Source organism: Panthera leo, chromosome C1, assembly GCF_018350215.1.
Source record: "Panthera leo isolate Ple1 chromosome C1, P.leo_Ple1_pat1.1, whole genome shotgun sequence".
In the NCBI taxonomy this organism is placed as follows: Eukaryota; Metazoa; Chordata; class Mammalia; order Carnivora; family Felidae; genus Panthera; species Panthera leo.
This window is the reverse complement of record NC_056686.1, coordinates 172,990,115-172,996,564: the sequence shown is the minus strand read 5'-3', so window position 1 is coordinate 172,996,564 and position 6,450 is coordinate 172,990,115. Positions and strand designations below refer to the sequence as shown.

The 6,450-nt window shown below is 37.7% G+C and overlaps 1 pseudogene; it reads left to right on the top strand.

Annotated features, from left to right (window-relative positions):
- The first annotated feature begins 1,710 nt into the window (after positions 1 to 1,710).
- On the top strand, positions 1,711 to 2,483 carry LOC122226038 (annotated as a pseudogene).
- Positions 2,484 to 6,450: the final 3,967 nt, after the last annotated feature.

The following is a 6,450-nucleotide window of genomic DNA, read 5'->3' as shown; positions in this document are numbered from 1 at the left end:
TAAACATTAAAAAATTTTTTTTTCAAAAAAAATGAAAAGGCAATCCATGGAATGGGAGAACATATTTGTAAATAATATATCTGACAAGAGGTTAATATCCAAAATATATAAAGAACTCACACAACTGGACAATCTGATTAAAAACTGGGCAAAGGACTTTGGTGGGCATCTGATTGGTTCAGTCAGTTAACCATTCGACTTTTGGTTTTGACTAAGGTCATGACCTCATAATTCATGAGATTGAGCCCCAAGTCTGGCTCCGTGCTGAGAGCATGGAACCTATTTGGGATTCTCTCTCCCCCTCTCTCTCTGCCCCTCTCTCTCTCTGCCCCTCTCTGTTCATGCTCCCTTTCTCTCTCTCTAAATAGCTAAGCTTATTTTTTAAATAAACTTTTTTAAAAAATTGGGCAGAGGATCTGAAATAGACATTTTTCCAAAGAAGACATGCCAATGGTCAACAGACACATGAAAAGATGCTCAACATCACTCATCATCAGGGAAATGCAAATCAAAACCACAATGAGATACCACCTCACTCACACCTGTTACAATGACCAGAATCCAAAAACAAGAAATAACAAATGTCGATGAAGATGTGGAGAAAAGGGAACCCTTGAGTCCTGTGGTGGGAATGTAACTCTCCAGCAAGGAAAACAGTATGGAGGTTCTTCAAATAATAAAAAATATAAATTCCATACAATTTAACAATTCTTCTTCTGGATATTTATCCAAAGAAAATGAATAAACTAATTTAAAAAGGTATCTGTACTCCCATGTTCTTTGAAGTGATTTTTTAAATAGCTAAGATATAAAAACAACATAAGTGTCCTTCAGTGGATGAATGGACAAAGAAAATGTGTTACACAGACACACACACACACACACACACACACATATACACACAATGGAATACTATTTAGCCGCAAAAAAGAATGAAATCTTGCCATTAGTGACAACACGGATGGAATTGAGGACACTATGCTAAATGAAATAAGTCACACAGAGAAAAAAAATACCTATGATCTCATTTATATGTGAAATTAAACAACAACAATAACAACAAACCAAGCTCAGATACAGAGAATGGATCGGTGGTTTGCCAGAGGCAGGGAGTGGAGGGTGGTAGAAATAGGCAAAGGGTGTCAAAAGTTATAAACCTCCAGTTATAAAATAAATAAGATACAATGTGCAGCATGGTAACTAATATGAAATGCTGTATTGTATATTTAAAAGTTGCTGAAGAGACCTTAAAAGTCCTTAAAATATATATATTTATGTAAGTAAAATATATATATTTATGTAAATATATAATATCTATGTAAATTATATATATATATATATATATATATATATATATACACATATAGTAACTGTGTATGGTGACAGAAGTTAACTAGACTTAGCATGATGATCATTTTGCAATATATACAAATATCCAATCATTATGTTTTACACCTGAAACTAATATAATGTTAAATGTTAATTACACCATAATTTAAAAAATATATTTTTGAATGTTTATTTATTTTTGAGAGAGAGAGAGAGAGAAGGGCAGAGAGGGAGACACAGAATCTGAAGCAGGCTCCAGGCTCTGAAGGGTCAGTACAGATGACTACTTTGTAGAAATTGACACACTGATTCTAAAATTCATATGAAATTGCATGGGACCGCATATAGCCAAAACAATCTTGAAAAATAAGAACAAAGTAGATGGCGCTCACTGGTATCCCAGCTGGCTACTTCTCTGTAGAAAGCACAGATTTGGCCACAGCTAAGAAGGGTTTGCATAAACTTAATGGGATACTTCTCCAGGAGCCACACTTGCAAAACGTTTTAAACTAAACTATGCCACTTATGGGAAATAACCAGATAATAGCCCTGAGTACTCCCTTTTTTGAGGGGGGAGGGCTGACTCCAGATGTTGATTTTGGCAAGTTGTATGTATATGGTTGACTGTCAACATCTGCCCCTCCTGTTGAGGAGGCAAGGTGGTTTTGGACCAGGCAGGCAGGTGTGACTAAGGGTTTTGGTTTTATGGAATTCACAGATGAACTGGAACAGAAGCAAACCCTGATAGAATGCCAGGGAGCAGTGAGACTGGGGTCTAAACCAGTGCTTTTGAGCATGACAATGGCTAAAGTGAGCCATATGAAGCCAGTGGAATATAATCAGATGTGTCTTCATAGCTACAGCCAGTGTTACTAGCAGTACCAGAATTACCATGCCTAGTGGAGCTATGACCAGAGAACACAGGCAGCAACAGCTATAGTTACTCCCAATATGGCTACACCCAGAGCACCACATAGACCTATGAAGAAGTTGGAGATAGTGCACTGAATGATCCCTTGCCATAGCTGGATGTGACTAAGGCCAACAAGGAGTTCATGGAACAGAGGAAGGAGCTGTATGATGCACTAATGAACTGTCACTGGCAACCTCTGTACATGGTGTCTTCAGAGACCCCCCCCCCCCCCGCCCCATGACACAGCCAAGACAAAGGAATAGCCAGAATGAACTATGTGAGGGAGAAGACAGAATATTTTGCTTATTTTTTTTTTCTTCCAAGATTTTATTTAAATTCAAGTTAGTTAACATATAGTGTAGTACTGGTTTCAGGAGCAGAATTTAGTGATTCATCGCTTATATATAACACCCAGTGCTCATCCCAACAAGTGCCCTTCTTAATGCCCATCACCCATTTTAGCCCCCATCCACCTCCTCTCCAGCAACCCTCAGTGTGTTCTCTGTAGTTATGAGTCTCTCATGGCTTGCCTTCCTCTCTGTTTTTATCTTATTTTAATTTTCCTTCCCTTCCCCTATGTTCATGTCTTGTGTTTCTTAAATTCCACATAGGAGTGAAATCATATGGTATTTGTCTTTCTCTGACTTATTTCATTTAGCATAATGCACTCTAGTTCCATCCACATCACTGTAAAAGGCAAGATTTCATTGTTTTTGATGGCTGAGTAATATATATATATATATATATATATATATATATATATATATATATATCACTTCTTTATCCATTCATCAATCGATGAACATTTGGGCTCTTTCCATAATTTGGCTGTTGTTAATAGTGTGGCTATATACGTTAGGGTGTATATGCCCCTTCAAATCAGTATTTTTGTATCCTTTAGATAAATGCCTACTAGTACAATTGCTGGATCATAGGGTAGTTCTAGTTTCAACTTTCTGAGGAACCTCCATATTGTTTTTCCAGAGTGGCTGTACCAGTTTGCATTTCTATCAACATTGTAAGAGTGTTCCCCTTTCTTCTCATCCTCACCAACATCTGTTGTTTCCTGAGTTGTTAATTTTAGTCATTCTGATGGGTGTGAAATGGTATCTCATTGTGGTTTTGATTTGTATTTCACTGATATTGAGTGAAGTTGAGCATTTTTTCATATGTCTGTTGGCCTTTTGTATGTTTTCTTTGGAGAAATGTCTGTTTATGTCTTCTGTCCATTTCTTCTTAACTGGATTATTTTTTTGGTGTTGAGTTTGAGAAGTTCTTTATAAATTCTGGATACTAACCCCTGATCTGATATGTCATTTACAAATATCTTCTCCTGTTCCCTAAGGTGTTTTTTAGTTTTGTTGATTGTTTCCTTTGCTGTGCAGAAGTTTTTTATTTTTTTTTTTTTAATTTTTTTTTTTCAACGTTTTTTATTTATTTTTGGGACAGAGAGAGACAGACCATGAACGGGGGAGGGGCAGAGAGAGAGGGAGACACAGAATCGGAAACAGGCTCCAGGCTCTGAGCCATCAGCCCAGAGCCTGACGCGGGGCTCGAACTCACGGACCGCGAGATCGTGACCTGGCTGAAGTCGGAAGCTTAACCGACTGCGCCATCCAGGCGCCCCAGAAGTTTTTTATTTTGATGAAGTCCCAATAGTTCATGTTTGCTTGTGTTTACTAGACGTGTCTAGTAAGAAGTTGCTACAGCCAAGGTCGAATAAGTTGTTTCTGTGTTCTCCTCTAGGAATTTTGATGGTTTCCTGTCTCACATTTCAGTCATTCCTCCATTTTAAGTTTATTTTTGTGTATGTTGTAAAAAAGTGGTTCAGTTTCATTTCTCTGCATGTTGCCATCCAGTTTTCCCAACACCATTTATTGAAGAGACTTTTTCCATTGGATATTCTTTCCTGCTTTGTCAAAGATTAGTTGTAGATGTGGATTCATTTCTGGGTTTTCCATTCTGTTCCATTATTCTATGTGACTGTTTTTGTGTCAGTACCAAACTGTCTCAATGACTATAGACTTTTAAAATAGTTTGAAGTCCGGATGACTACAGGTTTGCTGTTCTTTTTCAAGATTGCTTTGGCTATTCAGGGTCTTTTCTGGTTCCATACAAATTTTAGAATTGTTTGTCCTGGCTCTGTGAAGAATGCTGGTGATATTTTGATAGGGATTGCATTAAATGTGTAGGTTGCTTTGGGTGGTATAGACATTTTAACAATATTTGTTCTTCCAATCCATGAGCATAGAATGTCTTTCCTTTTCTTTGTGTCATTTTCAATCTCCTTCATAAGTGTTCTACCGTTTTCGGAGTACAGATCTTTTACTTCTTTGGTTAGGTTTATTCCTAGGTATCTTATGGTTTTTGGTGCAATTATAAATGGGATCGATTCTTTGATTCAGAAAGAATCCTTGGGTACCTGTGTGGCTCAGTCAGTTAAGTGTCTGACTCTTGGTTTCAGCTCAGGTCATGATCTCACGGTTCATGAGTTTGAGACCTACATCTGGCTCTATGCTAACAACACGGAGCCTGCTTGAGATTCTCTCTGTTTCTCTCTCTGCTCCTCTCTTGCTCACTTATGCATGTGATCTCTCTCTCTCTCTCAAAATAAATAAATAAACTTTTAAAAATTTTTAGTTAAAAAAGACAGAATCCCTTTTAAACAAATTATTGCAAGAACTTTTACTTTTGGAAATACGATTTTTAAGATTTAGTAACCAACTATTTCCTTATATTATGAATATTCCTGCAATACTGCTGTCTTCATTTGACGGTGAACCATTTCATTTGAGTTTTAAAACCAAGGGACCAACTGTTGAAGAGGGCTGAACAAGGTTAACATTTGTATTTCTTTGAACAAACATCATTTACTCAGGTAGGTCTATCCACACTCCTGGAGATAAGGACAGTTTGGGATTATTAACCAAAGCGGATCATATGATTCAAACAGTTACTAAATCCCAGTTTTAGAGGTCTCCTTAGGTAACAGGCATGTAAGTCACTGAGATTATAGTCAGAATATGTAGATTACCTGCTGTAGGTCAAAGAGTGGGCAATTTCATCTATGGAATTTCAGGTAACCCTCTCCACCCACAAGTTTTCCCAAGTCTGGTGGCTAGGTAGAAGAGAATTCATTAGCCATTCTAGCTAGGATGGCCCAATGTGTAGTAGGAAGTGATGGAGCCAGATAAATATAGACCAAAGTCTTAAGATATGGAGTTTGTTAAAAGACCGGGTCCAGATTTTCAAAAGCCTGCATTGTTTTAGGGGCAAACCTGTTGAAGAGCATTACCGGGCCATCTATGTGAAAGCGCTCCAACCTTGACCTTAATTATATAAATTCCATTAAATAGGTACACATTTTTAAAAAAGAGAACCCAGGAAACTAGGACTTTATGGTTTGGAAAATTCTTAACATATCTAGATTGCAAAAGATGCAAAAATTAAGAGATTCACTGTCAAAAGAGTTTGCAGTAAGGAGAACACAGAGATTGTGCAAACTTCTGCTAGTATCTCAGAAAGTTTTCTTTGAAGAGATTAAGCATGTGACTCATTGATCCCCTCAAACATCTCAAAAGTAGCCAAAAATAGAGATAGGATCATTCAGCGAAGATATGTAGAGTAGCATCTGGTATGATGGAGTCTTCTTGATGTACACAGGAGATCCACAAGGTTCTTGAAAATTTTACATCAGCAGAAGCACTGCCAGATTTGTCTAAAAGGGCTGAAGTTCAGAGTGAAAAAACATATGGGGCCCACAAAGTGTTCCCAGAAGAAATAGGCTGATAACAATACAGTACTCAGCTGCAAACATGTGCTACATTTCATGGTGGTGGTTGGAGGGTGGGGCAGGGGACGGTAAGGACCACTCAGGGTGTTGGGGCCATGAGCCACAGAGAATTATTCACAGACTTTGAAACCAAATGGAGTTTCCCAGCTGGATTTTTAAGTTGCTTGGGACCAGTGACTTCTTGTTTTTCCTTCTACTTTTTTTCTTTTTTGAACCAAAATATCTCTGTTAGATGCTTGTTCCACCATGATATGTTGGGAACAGATAACTTTATTTCCTTAGTTTCACAGGCCCACACATAGGGAGAAATTGTATCCCAGGATGGACCATAACTCAAGCCTCATTCATACCTAATTTAGATGATTTAGATGACAAGATTCCGGACATTCAGGCTAATGAGATTAAGGAGGGATTG